Source organism: Macrotis lagotis, chromosome 1, assembly GCF_037893015.1.
Source record: "Macrotis lagotis isolate mMagLag1 chromosome 1, bilby.v1.9.chrom.fasta, whole genome shotgun sequence".
NCBI classification, from domain to species: domain Eukaryota; kingdom Metazoa; phylum Chordata; class Mammalia; order Peramelemorphia; family Peramelidae; genus Macrotis; species Macrotis lagotis.
Genome location: NC_133658.1, coordinates 116,224,214 through 116,244,085, shown reverse-complemented (window position 1 = coordinate 116,244,085; position 19,872 = coordinate 116,224,214).

The window sequence follows — 19,872 nt, the reverse complement described above, 5'->3', positions numbered from 1 at the left end:
AAGTGGGGTGAGTTCACATGCTCTCTGGAGTGCAATCGAGTTCTACTTCTGCTTCAAAGGTTTGCAGTTCCAGAGTTGCTTATAAGCAGACAGGATCTGAGATTAATTGTAGGGGATTTTCTTTCCCCACCCACAGAGATAAATGCCGAGAAACCAATTTGGTAATTACTCTGTGTCCTGGTGCCCTCCTGAATTGTTCCAGTATTAGAAAAAACCAAGGCATAAGGATCTTTACCCAAACATTGGATGGAAAGATCATTTACATTCGCTGACTTGGCTCAACAATTCTGATTTTCCTCTCAGAATCAAATGGAGGGGAAGATGAACAGAGCCTGTGGCCTTGAGGCATGGTGTTTGGGGAAGATGGGGGGGCATTGGAAATGTCCTTCCAGGTGAAGTTAATTGAATGATGTTGTAAATGGCAGAGTGGAAGTGTTCTGATGGCTTCACCCATGCTAGTTGCTTCATTTAATTAACTTTGAAAGAAGCCACTACAGTGTTTTATCATTCAGTCCCATAGTGCCAGGCAGTCCAGTCCTTATCAACCAGGTTTATCTGGGAGCCCTGTTTGTCTATTTTGCACAAGTATAATTCTAAAACTTGGAGATCATGAAAGAAAGTGTAGAGTGATTTTATCACCTTGGGGTTTACTCTGGTCAGGGAAGGCCCAGATACTACTTTTAACCATAGACAATGTATGTCTCAGTCAAAGTATTAACCAAAGGAAGAGGGAAAGATAGAAAAGAGATTCAATGGAAACGCTTCTCCCATTCTTTCTAAAAAGGTATATACACAAAAAAAGTGAAAAGAAACTCTGGCACCTGTTAGGGGTCATTAAAAATCGGCCATGTACTGTTAATCTGTGATCATAAAAAGGCCATCTGCTAATGCTCAAAGGTCATTAAGATACCAGTCGTGTTTACTCTGTTCTCATTGGCCCAGCAGATCATTTCTGAGGAAAGAGGGTTTAAATGGCTATTATGGTGGCGCCTGCTAATGCCCCTCTAGTTAAGGGTCTGTAAGTGTTTCCATTATAAACCCCCCTACTTTCAGGGGTTTATAATACAGTTGTTAAAAAAAAATCAGACTAAGGTGGTGAATGCTTTCTCACTCAGAAGAGGAGTAATTTCTGTGTGTGTGTGTGTGTGTGTGTGTGTGTGTGTGTGTGTGTGTGTGTGTGTGTATGTATGTGAGAAAGTTGATACAAGCCATTTTGGCCCTTTCTGGGGAAAGTTTGTGTGCGCGTGTGTGTGTGTGTGGTGTGCATGTGTGTGTGAAACAGTATTCTTAGCTTCATCTAAGCTTCATCACTTCACAATGTTTGTTCATCAGTTACTGATATTCTGGGGATAAATTGTACAGGGGCCTCATGATACAATTTTTTTTTTTGCAAGACAATGTAGTTAAGTGATTTGCCCAAGGCGACACAACTAGGTAATTATTAAGTGTCTGAGGCCAAATTTGAACTCAGGTCCTCCTGGCTCCAGGGCTAGTGCTCTATCCACTATGCCATCTAGCTGCCCCTTCATGATATATTTTTCCTAGAGATAACCAATATTCTCCTGAAAGCAGGGTTGTTGATTCAATTGGAAGGTGCATTCAGAGTCCTCTAAGAGATTGAAGGTATTGAAATTAGGTTTACCAAGGATACTATTATTGCTAGGTGTGGAAAGATGATACACAAAACAAGGCCAAGAATGTTGAAGATGCTGGGTTTACCCTCTTGTACTAATGAATTTGGAATGAAAATAAGATGCTAAATTTAGTCAATACTAGATTTAACTGGCTAAAATAAAGATCCTTATTTGAGTAGATGCACCTGTAGATCACTAACTCTACATCAACTTAAAGTTTATAAATAGTCTAAAAACTATGTGATTCATAATTCTTTTTGCCCTCTTTCTTATACTCCTCACATTGTCATGGAAGGTGAAGGGAGTGCCATTTTGTACTTTTCTTTGATTTATGGGTTATTGAATAGGCTTCAATGCATACCTAATGAGGAGCTTTGAAGAAGAACAGGAGTAAAAGATGTCATCAAGGCAGTGTGTGATGAGACGAGAAGAGTCGGCCCCATGGTAGTGACCAAGGATGATAAGTAGACAAAGGGCTACACTGGTAACCTCATGATGTCAAAAGAGAGTACACATAGCTGTGTTACCTTATGGACATGGACAAAAGTCTCATAGGATGAATAGGCATTAATGGGTTCAACTTACACTGTTGAATGGAATTTTACACCTCATTGAGTATTGGTTCAATTATATGACCTTTGAAGTCTCATTTAACACTAAAATTAGGGTATGTCAAATGGAGTTCATCCCCATCTCTAATAATTATACCCACCCCATGCATCCCCTTTCCCCCGAGAAAAAAAAAACTTAAAAATTTCTCTTTTCCATTGAGGTTCCAACCACTCTTCCAGTCAATAGGGTTCATAACCTAATAGTCACCATGAACTCTTTTATTTCATTTCCTGCACCCCTCAATATTCAATTAATTCCAAGAATTTGCAAATTCTACTATATATTGACTTTTCCCCAAACCTGGCATTATGTCTCTATTAACAGAAACCACACTCCACTCCTGGAAAGAACTTCTTCTGATTCTTGTCAAAATCCTTGTCTCCCATCTTGCATCAAAGCTTAGTTAAGAATATTCTCTTTCCTCTTCCTTTTTCTTTCTTTCTTTCTTTCTTTCTTTCTTTCTTTCTTTCTTTCTTTCTTTCTTTCTTTCTTTCTTTCTTTTTTTTCTCTTTCAATTTTTGAAGCAAGTCACATTAAAATATTAATGATTTGACTGAATATGATTTCTTGCCTTCCCCCCAAATTGTCTGGCTATCTCCTGAACTCTAATCCTATCTTTTCATCTGCCTATTAAACATCTCTACTTGCATGTCTCATTGACATCTCAAACTCAACATGTCCAAAATAGAATTGGGAGAAGAGGAGAAGATTTTTCAGTAACTTAAAAGAAGCTAATTTTTTTCTGAGGAATTTTATTGATTAGATTGCCAGGAAAGTGTGGAAACTCAAGGGTATTAAAAACAATAGAGCAAATAGGTAAATTCATTGCCATGTTATCCAGCTGAGAATACTTTATTGTTTATATACAAAATTGCAATTTTCTTCTTTTTGTTTTATACATATCATTCTACTTTAGAAAGTAAAGCCAACATGATTTTCCTGTATGTTAAGCATCTAACTGAGGTGCACATAAGTAAGTTATGTAACTGAAATTCCACTGCCTCCCTCCCTTCCACCCCATTGTGCTTGGGTAATGAAGAGGTCTCTTATCGGTGGGTAGTCTGACAGTCCATATGTTCTGCTACCTGGACACAGCAGGCAAGGGAAGAACACAGCCAAATGCTCAAAATATGCATTTTAGTGATTGTGCTTATATACATGGGTAGGTATATATAGATTGAAACCCATCTATGAGGTTAACATGTGATTCAATTGGATATCCAAAATTTGGAGTTGTTTTTACCTCTGAGATTTCTCATACATAAAATGGGGATTCTACCTTCATTTTTGATAATGCCCTTATCTCATCAAACCCTCTGCTGATTAACTAGATTCATTGCTTTATTACAAGTCCCAGGCATTTAGTGAGCTCTTTTCTGAGTCCAACAAAAGTAGCCTCTGGTGATTTCTGAATGGCATGACTAACTTCTGGACCTCTACCTCATTGCCTTTAAGTACCAGTGAGGATTTTTTTTTTTGCAGGGTTAGGGCAGAGAGGGATGGCTGATGACTAAGAAATTGAAGAATGAAGTCGCATTCCAAAGATGTCAAATGGGAATTTTTATTGGGAAATTCAGCTCTTGTCATCTTGTCATTATGCATGTTATTTTTCCGAATTCTAAATTGGATTCTCTTGAGTTCTATCATTAATTCTGTCTCTGAGTGGCATTTGATGAGGGTCCTTTTGGGCCTTTGATCTAGGGTTTAATCGCATCATTTCACAAAATTTCAGAGTTGGAAGCAACCACTGTGGTTATCTAGTCTAACCTATTCATGGAAATGAATTTTTCCCCTACACCTTTATTTTAAGATCTGCATTACAGTCAAATCTCCTACCTCATGAGGCAAACCATTCCTAACTGTGATTATAGGTACTTATATGTATAAGAGAGTTATTCCCACTCTAGGAGAAGGTAGGCTTATTGAAGCAGGAATCTGGAACCTTGAAGGCACTTGATAGGGTACACAATACACATTTAATAAATGCATCTTAGCAGCCTGACACATTCATTTTTTATTGAATTGATTTGAATTGAATAATTCTAATTGATATAAGAAAAATCTTCCCTGCATCAATTTTAAATTTTTTAAAAAATAATCTTTATTGTTCCTTATTTCTCTCTCTCTCTAGGGACAATCAATCCATCAATCTGTCAAACATTTAGAACAAATCTAATTGCTGGGCCAGTAGGCAAGCCTTCAAATACTCAGAGATAACTATCATGTCCACCCTAAGTCATTTCTTCTTCAGGCTAAATTTCCCTGTTTCTTTCAGTTGATACTCATACAATATGAACTTGATTACTGATCATTCTATATGCCCTCCTCTAGATAATCTCCATCTTTAAATATTCTTTAAATATAATGTCTGCATTTAGCATACCACTAAAGCTGACAGGGTGGAGGATAGGGAAACTTTTATTATGGTCAAAACAAATAGACAAACCAAAAACCAAATCTAAAACCAATCCCCCCAAAACAACAAAGCCACAAAACCAGTTTTTCCTCTTTTTAGAATCTACATGAAATTTCTTCAAGATCTGGAAAGCATAGATATATAACTTTTGTAACCAAGGGTGATAGACTCTTGCTCCCTAAATCCACTCACTTCTCTGAACTCAGAGTTCACTTGCTAATTTTATCTCTGGAAGCTTGAACTTCACTCAGCCTTAATAAAAACATCAATGTCAACAAAATTTCCAAGATGGTGGGTTTATTTTCCACCAATTCTTTAGCAGTTTAGATATACTTTATGGTATAAGCTGAATTATTTGCTAGAACCTTCATCCTGCCTACCAGTCTATTATCTTTAATCCAGCTATCAACTTTGAGCAACTCTGACTCACTTAAATACAATTTACACATAAGTTAAGATATCACTTATGATGTCATTGGTCCTCTGAGAACAAAGGACCACCACCATCAACACCAGTAGTTAAACATTGGTTAAACAACTATTAGTTAATATGACTGACTGAAATTATAAACTGATTAAGTGGTTCATCTACTGCCCATCTCATGCCAGAGAAACATCAGGGTTGAAAATTTGGGAAGATATATGGACTAAGCTCTTAGTGTATTCAATGAGGACTAGAAGCAGGAACAAAATCAATGAGGCTGGAGGAAGGGGAGTTAGAGAATGGGTGAGAGGGAGGAGAGAGAGTTATTAGGTGGGAATGTAAAGTTCTGGTCTGTACCTTGGCTACAGATGCACTGACAGAGTTTTTAAAGTCCTTATTCTAGTTCTCCACTTGCAACTATTTTTAACCTTATTAAAAAGGAGAGAAATCCTCTGGCTTCACCAACAGTCACTTGATTCTTGCAGTAAACTTCTTTAGTTTATAACTCTACCTTTGATATCTAAGGCCAGTAAGAGCCAGAACTAGGATAAACATCAATCTCATACAAATCTGCCCATGGAAACCACGTACTGCTAGGGAGGAACTGGGGACCAGCCCCAGGTCTCCAACTGGGGCAGAGGGGAAGATGATGTTCCCCTCTTTGGAGTTTCAGGCAGTTCAATCTTCAATTCAATCTTGTAAAGACAGAATTTGTGGCATTTGTGTAATAGAAATACAGACAAAAGTCAGAAGAATGCACCCAGGCAGGTGATGTCTGATAGCTTCAGCTCCACGTGATCAGCTTTCCGACACAAGGTCAACGGGCCTGCAGAGCCAACTTGCAGGAACAACAGGCAGAACTAGGGAGTATTATAGGTTTGAGGGTTTTTTCTTTCTTTCTTTTCTCCCTTTCCCATACAGCAACTCCTTTTATATCAGTGACAGAGGCTAAAATCTCATTTAAAACCTCTTCACACTTTCTACTTTGGTAAGTATCTGTTAACTTTTGCAAAAACAAATTTTTGGTCCAGGATTAATCTTTCATTTTGGGAATCTGTCCCCGCTATGATATCTTGGGGTTAGTCTTTTATCATGTGCTATAAACCTCAGGTGGCCCAAGCTGGATTAATATTCAGAGAGATGTCTAAAGATAGTTGAGAGATTGAAATGGTACTTGGAGACTAAAAATCATTCATTCATTCAAAAAATGTTTACTGGCTATCTAGGCTGTCCATTGCACTTCCAGCCAGTAAGTGAATTAAAACTGAAGCATCCAGCATGATTCTGAACTTCTAGAAACTCAGGATTTTTGCTTTCATTTTTGTGTTTTGGAGAGACAACACATAAAACAACAATTTAGCAATAGGGCAAGGCGATTTATGGTAGGTACTATATGAATGGTACAGATAATAAAGTTATAAGAACTCAAAGAAAGAGATGAATATGGATTTAGAAGTCAAAAACAGGCTTTCTGGAAGAAAATCAGATGAAGCTCTACTCAATTCTTTATGGGATAGAAATATCCAAAATTACATGGGGAAATGTGAATGTGGCTATGATCACCTTACTTTTAAGGCAGGTATGTAAAATTCATAGTTAATAAATTAGCATGACAGAGAGAGAGGGAGAGGGAGAGGGAGAGGGAGAGAGAGAGAGAGAGAGAGAAAGGTTTTCCCCTATTTCGTCCCTAATTTTTTCTAACTTAATCTTTTTTTTTTGATAAACCTGCCCAGTCTTCATCTCCATATATGCAATTATTGAGGGAAGTCAAGAATTCCAAAGGCAGAGATGAGGAGGAAGAGGATTGGAGGATAATATCTGATTATCTTTTAGCATTGAAAGTGTCTTGTGTGAGAAACATCCAGGAGACCAGGGTCATTGAGTCACTGAGTATGCGAACAGGGGTAAGGTGGACTACAACTGAAAAGGTAGAGAAGGGGACTTTATAAGGGGTCCTTTTAGGACCTTTACAAGCCCAAAGCATCACTTTATATTTGATTGTAGAGGTATTAGGATGCCATTAGAGTTTGCTGAATGATGATCTGGTCAGATTTGTATTTTAGGGAGATCAATTTGACAGTTTAGTAGAGAATGAATTGAAATGGAGAAAGACTTGAGGCAGGGAGTTCAAGCTGTAGGATATTGTACTATAAGAGGCAAGAAGAAGTCAGGACCTACATCAGCATGGCTACAATGTCAAAGGAGAGAAAAGGCTCTATATTAAAGATGTTACAAAGGTAGACACTATAGCACAAGTGACGAGCCATGGGTAGCACTTATCCTAAATTTTTTATAAGTCAGAATAATAGGTAATATAGCTTCCTAAAGATCCAGATGTCAGAAAAGCACACAATGACCCTCTACCTAATTTGGATGGTCCTTTGGAGTGCTCCTGGTCTGCTTCTGCTATGCAGAATCTTGCAATGGACAACAAGGGGTGCTCCATGTGCCAGTACTTCTGCTAATGAATTTAGAAGTATCAGATAGAGGAGTTAAGTCTGAAGCATCAATGTAAAGTCAAGACTTGCAAGATTCTGTATAGGACAGTAGGTCCTGACTTATGATGCAAGGCAGTTACCTGGCGCAGTGGATAGAGCACAGGTCCTGGAGTCAGAAGGACCTCAGTTCAAATTCTGACTCTTACACTTAATACTCACTTAACTTTGTGACCTTGGGTAAGTCACTTGACCCCATGGCCTGCAAAAAAAACAAAAAAAAGATCCTAGGTGACAGCAGAGTATGTAGTGGAAAGATAAATGGAGAAAAATCTTCATGTCATGTTTGTTATGAGTGTGTATGTGTGTGTGTGTGTGTATGCGTGTGTGTACATGTGTTTGTGTGTGGAGGGAAAGGAGAATTTATAGGTGTCTACATGGATTGAGACACCTTGGAGTGCACTGTTTTAGAATCTACACACAGGGATGCCTGAATTATAGTAGTCAGTGCGGAGTACTCAAACTATCTCAATTTTAGTTTTATAAAAACAAAAGTGAAATGATCCCTATCTTTTTTTAATTGGTATCTTATTTTTTCAAATACATGTTATGAAAGGTTTTTCAACATTCATCCATATTCATATGTATATTTTTAAGTTACAAAATTTCCTTTCTACCTCCCTTCCCACCTCTCTCCCCTCAGTGGTAAACAGAGGGTTAACATTGTACCTACAAATTTTTGATAAATATATTTACAGATTAATCATTTTTAGTATGAAGAATTAGGATTAAGGGAAAGAGATACAATACTGATAATTTTTATAAAGTGTTAATCAGATTCTGAAGGTTTTTGTTTTGTTTTGTTTTTCTTTGGATGAGATAGCATTATCCATAGCTGGTCTAGTACAGTGGTCCTAGCTCTCTGAACTACTGAGATGCTTCCATCAAAGTTGATCATCTCACAATGTTGTTGTTAATGTGTACATTGTTCTACTGGTTCTGATCCCTTTGCTCAGCATCAGATCCTCTAACTCATCCCATGCTTCTCTAGAGTCCAACCATTTATAGTTTCTTATAGAACAATAATATTCCATAGTATTCATGTACCATGACTTGTTCAGTTATTCCCCAATTGATGACATCCTCTCAATTTCCAATTCTTTGCTACTACAAAAAAGAGCTGCTGTGATATGTTGGAACTTGTGGGACTTTTCACATTTTTTATGATTTCTTCTTGTTATAGGCCTAGAATTGTAACAGTTTTATTGCTCTCTGGGCATAGTTCCATATTGCTTTCCAGAATGGTTGGATCCGTTCACAACTCCACCAGCAATGGATCAATGACCCAATCCTCCCACAATTTCTCCAACATTGATCATTTTCCCTTTTTCTTATCTTAGTCAATCTGATACATGATACTTCATAGTTGTTTAATTTGCATTTTTCTAATCAATAATTTCACCAATTTCTCTAATCAATAATTAATTTCTTTATTTGAAAACTGTCTATTCATATCCTTTGACCATTTATCAGTTGGGGAAATGATTCCTGTCTTAAAAGGATTTTACATTAACACAATATAATATGTGCATATACATAGGAACACAAATTTCATATATATATATATATATATATATATATATATATATATATATGAGAACATATGTGTGATTTTTATTGGTGAAAGAATTCCTGGTAAATAAACCACCTCTAAAAATGTAGATTATAAACCATCCTATGACTTAAAGACTTGGAACAAGTGACAAGAATCACACAGCCAAAATACATCAGAAGCATAACTTGAAATCGGATCTTCTGGATTCTAAGATCAGCCCTGTATCGATGCTAACTACAATAGCTACATATTTAAGAAAAAACACATTGAAAATGAATATTTATTTTGCTAACTAGTTTGTAATGATGCATAGATGGATAAATAGATTTATTTATTGTTTGCTATGTGTCAAACACTGTAATAAAGGATAGAGAGAGGGGGGAAGGGAGAGGAAGGGAGGGGAGGGGGAGGAAAGAAGGAGTCAAAAGTGAGAGACACAGAGACAAAAAAAAGAGACAGATAGAAACAGAAAGGCAGAGTTCTTACCTATAAGGAGCTTGCATTCTTAAGGGAAGATAACACATAAAAGGGAGGTGAAAAGTTGAAAAGGGGAGGCAAAGAAGAGCAAGGGGACAATGGAAACATCCAGAGGTAGGTGTAGAACCAAATAGAAAAGTAAGGTTCCTAGTGATGAGGTTAAAAAAAAATCCAGGGAATTGAGAGCAGAGTCAGAAGAGAAGACAATTTCACATTCTATTATAGTAGACTAAAACAACACCAAATTCAACATTTATATAATCCTAGAAATGAGGGAGATAGATGTATAAAACTTACAGTAGGAGAGAAGTAATTCTGATAAATATAGAAGAAAATGCTTTTTATATCACAAACAATCAACTTAGGGGGCTTGTTACTCAGAGATAAAAGAGGATGAAAATATGAATAGTTTCAGAAACATTTTGGATGAAGTAATGGATGATAGCCTTATTTTGAGAAATTTAGAGAAACAAAGGATGTTTAGAGAGTACAAGTCTCTGAATGTGGGAGTTGACGACATGGAAGCCTCTCTTGTTTTGAAGCACTCATCAGAATTAAAACTGAGTTGGGCAAACCCTAGATCTGAACCAGTGTAGCACCTATAAGATTCTGAATGTCAGTCATTAATTTGTAGCCCCTAGTATACCAGGTGTTCAATAACTATGAATCGATAGTGATGATCTCACAAGGAATACTATGAGGTTAAGAATATAAAATTGCCATGCACTTTCCAGGTATAAAGTATAATAAAGATGCTAATGGAAGATAAGGCATAGCCACTCCTTTCCACATTGGCTCAACAAGGCCGAACATAGAAGAAAAAGAGCCTGACTTTTCAGCTCTCCAAGAACTCACTGTCTATTCTTGTAGTCCTCCTGCACATGCTGCCATGAGAATCTACAGCTCTGCACTCATGATTCACCCCAAACATCTCCTTTTTGTCTGGAAAGACAAAGATTCAAGAAAGATTCACTAAAACTCTTTAGCACCGTTAACAACTGCAACAACAAAATTTGGCTCAAGAAATTCATTCAAAGGGTAAAATAAAACAATGGAAATCTATCATCTATGTTTCAGATTCAGAACTGGGCTTTGTTTTTCATTTTGCTAGAAAATGATATATGGCTACATTGTCAAACAGTTATATTAAAAAGATCTCCTCTCCCTGAATTCCAAATATATATTGTATTCTCTTATCATCCAGTCATTTTAGAGTGAAAGTTAAAAATGCTGATACTGAGGTACTAACCTTTTGTGTATCTCATAGCTGATATATTTGTCTAATACTTTTCTTTTAGAAGGCCCGTTACTCAGGGCTAGTGAGTAAGGCTGTTCATTTTAATTTGTTCCAGTTACTTAAAATGATAATGCTGGGAATAGTTTCTAGGCAAAAAATATACTCTGGGCGGCTAGGTGGCGCAGTTGATCCAGCATCTGCCCTGGAGTAAGGAGTACCTGAGTTCAAATCCCACCTCAGACACTTAATAATTACCTGTGTGGCTTTGGGCAAGCCACTTAACCCCATTTGCCTTGAAAAAACCTAAAAATATATATATACTCTCAGCCATGATAGGCTTGTGCTATGCCATAACCCAGATATACATGCAAATCAGGATTACATAGAAAAAATGAAGGTGCTCCTGTTGAATCTGGTCTGTGAGGAAACCAATCGTTATGAAGACTGGAGAATCTTAGTGATTAATAGCTAGTAGAGAGTCATATATATCATATGTATATATCTATATATATTCAAATCTAATAATGACTGAGAGTGCTGAACTCAAGGTCAGGAGAAATTTTGACCTTTATTCACTATAGGACCTTCAGCAAGTAACTTAAACTCTTCAGTTTCCTTTTCTATAAAACAGGAATAATACCTAAAGTACTAGTATCACACGTATCTTATTTGGGACACTCAAATACTGTAGTGTATGAATGTCCTATCTATCTATCTATCTATCTATCTATCTATCTATCTATCTATCTATATACATATGTATGTATAAATATATATGTATAAATACACATCTGTAATCATATTTGTATGTATGTATAATGTTGTGTGTGATCTGGTGATGAGATGTTCCTGAAGACTCCAATGTGTATATCTGAATTGTGATAATAATAGATGACATATATATGTGTATATACACATATATATGTATACACACACACACACTGTTGTTTGTCCTTTGTTCTACAATATATACATACATACTAGGGGTAAATATGGAGCATTCAGAGAGGACCAGCACCTTTTCAGTACTGTTCATCTACTTGGCACTTAATTCACCTGTGGCTCCAAGATGCCACCCCTTCTTTGAATCATTCTTGAACTCAAAAGTAACCACTAAGCAAAGAGACTTCTTAATTTCCAACATTTCCACAGTTCAGGACTGCTGTCAAGCTCCCTTCTTACTGTCTGACTTGTGAAAGCTTGTCTCCTTTGGATAAGTTCCTTTCGTTATGAAAAATATCTTGGTCTATCTCATAGCTGATACAGGGGCCACAGCCAGATAAACTATCTCAGCAGATAGGTTAAATGAGGTTGAGAGTAATTGATGGGCCTTAAACCTGTCAATGAGTTAGGGAGATGTCTCTACCAAGCAAGTGAAGATGTCCCTTGGCAGAATTGGCTAATATGAATAATTTCTTCCAATGACCAGGAAAGCAGGTGAAGCATGCTCTGTGAAGTACTTAGAACTTGGTCATGTATTAAAGATGCCAAGGTCATTCACTGCACTCTGGGTCATTGCCCATTAACTTGACTTTTGTCCTGCCACTGGATTTTGGTGACTGCCTTACTTCAATCCAATTCACAGGCAAATCAAGCCATCACCTATGATCTCATTGGTTGTCTTCAAAATGAAGGACAAACAAAAATACACATACATACATACACACATACCCACTTTGCTAGCATAAAAATCTTATCCAAAGGAGACAAATTTTCACAAGTCAGACACAAAGAAGGTACCTTGACAGTATCCCCCACTGTGGAAATGATGGAAATTAAGAAGTCTCTTTCCTTAGTGGTTACTTTTGAGCTCAAGAATGATTCAAAGAGGGGATGGCTAAGTGGTCCAGATTAAATTAAGAGGACAACTAGTATTTATTTGGTTTACACAGAAGGCAGTCCAGCAATTATCCTGATGCTTGACAATATTATCATCATTATTTGTTTTGCTATAAGCTAGATTTATAGAGATTTGTAGCATTTCTAAGACTAAGCATAAGAAACATTAATAGCTTTACTAATTATATCACTACTTTACAGATATAAATAGTAATAAAAATGCCAAGTAAAGTGAACTAGTAAAAAAACTTTAAGAGAATTTTAAACCCAGTTGCTGATAGATGATGCCTTTGGCAATTCTTTGGTTTTGAATGGAGGGTGAAAAAAGCCTTCCTGGAATATTTAAGTCTTGCTTTCCTTCTCTTCATTATACTTAAAAAAGGAATTCTGACCTAACCTGGCCATAATCAGGAATAACATGATTTCACTTGGAGCCCAAATAAGAAAGACTCTTTGTTTTATATTACAGTGGAATGGAAGTCATAAGAAGAAAATCCTCATGCATGCAAGATGGGGGAAAACTTAAGGGGAAGTGGGGAAAGAGAGAAGTCAAGAAATTGTAACATGGTGCTTCTCCCCATTTTATCCTGGCTATTGATCTGCCTTGCTGTGTTCTCCAGTGCTCACCTTGTTATAAATGAGGATATTGAGTGAAGAAAAAGAGTTAATAAATCCACTGCCTTTACCACAGTTGCTAATGGAAATCCATCAGCAGTTTAAGTGCTGCACAAGTGAAAAGACCAAACTGGAAGTGGAGGGTACGGTGGATGAGGATGGATGGAAATTTGGTCTGGTATGGGAGCATGAGAGGTGTACATGAATGGAGACATAAACCAGTGCAATGCTTAGAATTTAGGGAAACAGAGGATGTTGCCACCTTAATAGCATGGCATAGAAGCACCCAGAGGCAAGAAACTCTATTTTATTCATGTTTTATATGTTGCCTAAGACACTGGAGGTACTTAGCAAATCTTAACTAATTGGAAAAAAAGAAAAAAAACAAAAATTTACATAATAATTTTATTGTATCTGTAAAAGGAATAGAAAATTATACATGCTAGTTTTTCAGTTTCGTGTGTAATCATCTTTTTTTTATTATACTTCTTTATGGAAATGTTTGTTTTATTCTATAGATTAAAAATAAAATAAATTCAAAAATAAATGGAGGTAATCTTTTCCTGATTTATTGCAATTATACATTACATAATTTTAGTTCCTCTCCCCTACATAAATATTGATGTGCAATTATCTGTATCTGTCTGGCCATCTATCTATCCATTTACTTATCTATCTATCAAACTATCTCATCATTTCTAAAGAAAGGTTCTGGCTATTCTAAGGATTTTTTGAGAAATAGTATGAAGGGGAAAAACACTGTCTGATTAATGAAGAATTCTCTCTTTTTGAAAAGAATAAAGAGACCTATCCAAAAACAAGCCTCATTTAAAGTAGGATTACAATATGTAATATGCAAATAACTACCTAATGCAATTAGAATATATTCTAATTGCATTAGGTAGTTATTTGCCTCCCCTCCATATATCTATCTATCTATCTATCTATCTATCTATCTATCTATCTATCTATCTATCTATCATCTATCTATATTCTAATTGCATTAGATAGTTATTTGCCTCCCCTCTACCTCTAATCTCTATTCAAGTTGATTTGTGATGTAGGTTTTGCCTGGACAATTCTTATCCATGTGTTCCACAAATGGTCCATCCCAGTGGGGTAGAGATCTTTCTCAAGCTCTCCTGACATATTAAGGGTATCAATAGAACTTGTAGGAAATCCATCAATTTTCCCTCACTCTCCCCAAATAATCCATTCAAGTTTTATTTTTCACATACATTTATTCCTTTATTCTGCTTTGTTTTAAATGTATGTATACTTTTTAAAAAATATAATGAACTTCTCCATCACCATTTGGAAAATTCGCAACTTCTGTTTTTCAGAGATTATTTTGTTACATGACTCACAACCATGAAATATCACTGGAAGAATTGTCTCTGTTATATTGAGATGCTTAGGATCATTAAAAATAATTTACTTTTCCAAGGTCAATGTGGCCTAGAGTACACCCTTCTCTTATTTAATTATGGACTTAATTTGATGTCAATTTGTAGTGTCTGTCCAAATATTATATATTGTGTATGTGTTAATATCTATCTATCTATCTGTCTATTCATATATTTTCATGTTGTCCTTGTAAATATGTACACATGGCATATAAGCATTTATGTAAAATATATCCACTCAAATATATATTTACATGTAGATGTGTATTCAAATATACACACATATATGTATAGATGTATAAAATGCTTTAATACCTTAAAATTGCACCAAGATTTTTGGGACAATATACATGTGCATGTGTATATGACTATATCTACATATATGTATGTATTCAAATTAACTATCATTTATTTCTCTACAAATGAATAAGCTTTCAAAGTTGTCTATTCAATTGTAGAACATAATCTATAGAGTACCATTCTTCATACACTTGCTTTTTCCTGTGTGGATAGTTAAACTAAAATCATTTGAGAGATCATTGATCTTTTCTAGGAAGATCTGTAATGTTCCTAGTGTAAACACAATCAGTCTAATGTCATTTGCTCACAAATGCATCTAGAGTATATCATCACTTTAGGGAATCTTTTTTTTTTTCAAATTGGACTCTAACCTAAGTCTCCTCCATGAAAACTTGGAGAGTCATTGAACAAAGTTACTTTGTTTTTATATATTTTTCTGAATGTTGTGTCTTTTGGATCCTTTTCATAGGAATAGAGCCTTTAAAGATTTTCCCCCCTCCTCCTAATAAATCATATTGTAAAATAAGACACAGCATAGGATCTTATATTTTTAATATGTTTCATTCTTATGTGCAATATTAAAGGTTTGGTCTACCGTGGAACGTTATTTGCTTTCATAGCCTGCCTATCTCCTAATTATGATTATTAAGGATTTGGTAAGATATCAATTTATTTCTTCCAAGGGTACAGAAGGCAGTCAATTCACATTCTTTAATAAATTTACTGTCAATATTACATTCAATGTGATAGGGACATTTCTTTCTTTTAGAATTGTAACTATTCCAATGCTGTTCCCTTTCTTCCTTGAAGTTTCTTGTTTGTTAAATACTGCAACCTGTTCTCACTTAATTGCCTCCTGTGTAGTAAACATTTTTAATTCTCTGGAGACTGTATTAGTCCATGACTTGTAGCCATGATGATCATGATCATGATCATTATCATGTAGATCATGATGATTGTCCTTATTTCTTGAAGAATACCAGGAAGTGATGTCATGACAAGCAAATGAATTGGATTTGAGTGAGGGTTGCTGTGATAAGTCCCCAACCTCACTTTCGCCTCTGGAGTCATCTGAGTCAGTGGTCAGATATGAATCAGGACTACTAGAGATGGTCCTGGATACGAGACAATCAGGATTAAATGATTTGTCCAAGGTCACATAGCTAGTAAGCATCAAATGTCTGAGACTGGATTCAAACTCCTGTCCTCCAAACTCCAACTCCAATAAAATATTACTATTATAGAGATGGTCCTTTGTCTCTTGAAGGATTCCTGCCCTCATTCACCGAATTTTGCAATTTCTCAATGGCAAGTAATTCCACACTTCTATTTAACACACACACACACACACACACACACACACACACAAACACACAAACACACAAACACACATGGATAAGCTCTTTAGTTTGTCCAAATAACTAAATGTCCTAACTGAGACCATAGACATACATAATATTCAACCATTTTCCCTTGCATTAAGTAAAACTTTTTTTGAGTGGTTTTAGATATCTTTCAGAGGGTTTGGTTTGATGGATATAATTTCTAAAGAGTCATCCATTAACAATTGTATATAGGGGACCTCACCATAAGAAATTCTTTTTTTCCTTGAGAACTGTGTTGTCTTTTTTTTGTGACAGATGGCAACACCTTTGATGAATATAAATATACCTATTTTTATCCATGAACTGTTATTTAAGATCAAAGGGCTATTGAACAAAATCATGTCTGTTATATTTTTTCAAGGAATCATGAATAATTTTAATGTATGGATGGGGAGATTTGGGTGGGGGAAAGAGAACACAAGGCAATGTTTTGCTTTAAAAAGCATATATTCTTTTTAAAAGTCCAGAAAAATAAACAGAGAATTAATCTTGGATTTCTATATCATTCAATCTGTATCATCCAATAAAGATGAAACCCACCATGCAATATTACACATAAAAGCCCATTTGCTTCACCTTAATATCTTCACTGGATAAGCCCTTTATTTGCATATTGATGAATCTTATGAAAATTGTTTATTAATGGGAAAGTAAATTGTTGGTTAGCATTTTAAGCTATTAACAAAGTCTTGGATTTTCCCATGTCTTTGATATTTTTCCTTCCTTCATTTGCTTTGTGATGTGATCCTTCAATGCCCTCATAACTATGTTACTGTATTAACCCTAGCATCACTCTCCTCTATGTATGTATAATTTTATATGCCTTTTTTGTTTCTGTTGAATTTATTTGTGTTTATACCTCTTTTTTTGGACACAGTGTTATATTAGAATCCAAGTGTGGTAGCTTTGATGTTCAAAGACAAGTTGTTAAAACAATATTTATACTTTTCTTCAACTTGTTGTCCTTTCATCTTTTTATCCTTAAATGTCATTGGAGTTACTCTGACCATTTGGTTCTCTCACATAATTCTTATAACCAGTTTTATCCTTTACTACTTCTCTGTCTAATGAGGTGATACTGATGACAAATTTCAATCACTCCTCATTTGATTTTTACAGATGATTTTTTATTCTAAAATGTCATTGTCTTTGACTGCCATAGTTGCCTGCCTGTCAACTTAGACAAAGGTTTGCCAATTGGAGAATTTCTTAGGATTATCTCAGCTCCTTCTTATGGTGGTGGATTTGCATCAGTTAAACTTGTGAATGAAATCATTAGGATCTGTTTCCTTGTCTTCTCTCAAGTCTATATACCATTTTTCATCTTCAATAATTAGTTGAAATAGTTAAGATTGAATTGTTTCATTTGCATGTTATTTTAAAAGATTTATATCAATTTTGATCTTTAACAAGTCAGTGGTTTGACAAAATGTATATAAATATTTTATGCACATGTATGTGTGTACATACACACACATACACACACACACACACATATATATATATAAACATAAAGATCACATATGTAAAGAAAGAAAAAATTGTACTATGTATAGTTCAGGAATAACTCCCTCATCAGTAACGGGTCATTTCCTGTCTATAAAATAGAAGCAATTTAATTTTATGATTATTTAAAACTCATCAAATTCTGTGCCCACAAATTATTTTACAAGAAAGTTTTTTTTATCACAAATTTAAAAAAACACTTTGGGATTTCAACTCATATCTTACAAATTGAAAAAGATGACCAAAAAATGAGATTGTTAATGCCATACTGATGCACTATTGACGGACCTGTGAATTAGTATAACTGTTTTGGAAATCAGTTTGCAATTATGTAAGAATAGTGATTAAGTTTTCCACACCCTATAACCCAATAATCACCCGAAGGAGCTCAAAGACAAGATCTTTCTTTTGGGGGGGGGGTAGGATTGGGATTATTTTGGTGACATATATGAGTTTTGAGGATTTTTTTGGTCTTTAACAAAATATTCTGTTTTGTTTTTGGTGTTTTTATCTCTTCTATTGACCTAGAGTTTTTTTTTAGAGTTCAAGTGTGTCAGCTTTGATGTTTAAAGAAAAGTTGTTAAAACCATCTTTATACTTTTCTTTGATTTGTTGTCCTTTTATATATTCATAGTAGTATAACTGCTAGCACTAAGAATAAAAAAAGGGTCCTCACACTTGAATAATTGTTGAAAAAACTCTTAACTTGAATATAATAAAATATAATTGTGCAATAAGAAATAAAAATGGGAGAAACTGAGGGAAATTAGATTTAAATGAACTTAAAAGTGAAATAAGCAAAACCAAAGTAATAAACATGACAACAATTATCTGTCTCTCTCATACCTCTCTCTCTCCCTCTCCCTCCCTGTCTGTCTATCTATCTTTCTATTTATCCCATCTTCACCTATTCCACCTTTTCATTTAATTTACTGAGTTTAGAATGGTGCCTTACTTTGGAGATCTAATTAACTTCTTAATCAAGTTTTTCTATGTTATCTTCTACAACAAATTTTGTCATACAAGCTGCACAGGCAAGGAGGAGCAAGTAATAGAGTATTGAACATGGAATCAGGAAAACCTGAGTTCAAATACAGACTTGGTTTTTATAATGAATTTTTCCATTGCTTATTATAAGCATTACAATAAGAGATGAGCAGATGTACCATGAAGTGGCATCTCTTCTTGCCTCGAGTGCATGATAAAGCCAACTCCATATAGCTAAGGCCAATCTCTTCCACTCCTTTATTTGATTCTCCTGTGAAAATCAATGAACCATACTTCATTTAGCTGTAAATTTCTTAGTTTCTTTTGTCAAAAGTTTTAATTTATACTGAGAAAAGAGTGAAAGCATCAAGATATATTTGTCTTCCAAATATTGTCTCTTTGTTTGTTGGTCTGACATTTTACATACTTACAATTAAATTAAAATTTAGAAACAGTCCACATCATGAGCTATTCTTGATTATTCTTTTGCCCCTTTAATGCCACTTTGCCTAACTGCTGCTATGGAAAATGGGATCCTCTTTTTGTGTGTTCATGTATAGAGAGTCTGATAGATACACAAAATTTGGATAATTTTGTTAGGGTGATGAATGTTGAAGTGTCAAGGTCTGATAAAGGTGACTAAACTTGTCTCTCCTCTTCTTCATTATGCAATCATTTAAAATATTCAAAAGAGAAGAGTTTATATGAGGACAGCTAATTCCAAAGTACTTGGGCCTACCAGGCAGAGTTTATAAAATATATTAACAGAGTAACAGAGTATATATATATATATATATATATATATATATATATATATATACATACATATATGTGTCTATGTGTATATATGTATATATACATGTATAATGTATATATATATATATATATATCAGTTTGCCCTCTCTTTACTTGTAGCCCTTTGTAATGTATTCTATTCACAAAATTAATTACTCTTTCACTTTGGAAGATGGAGAGCTCTGAGAT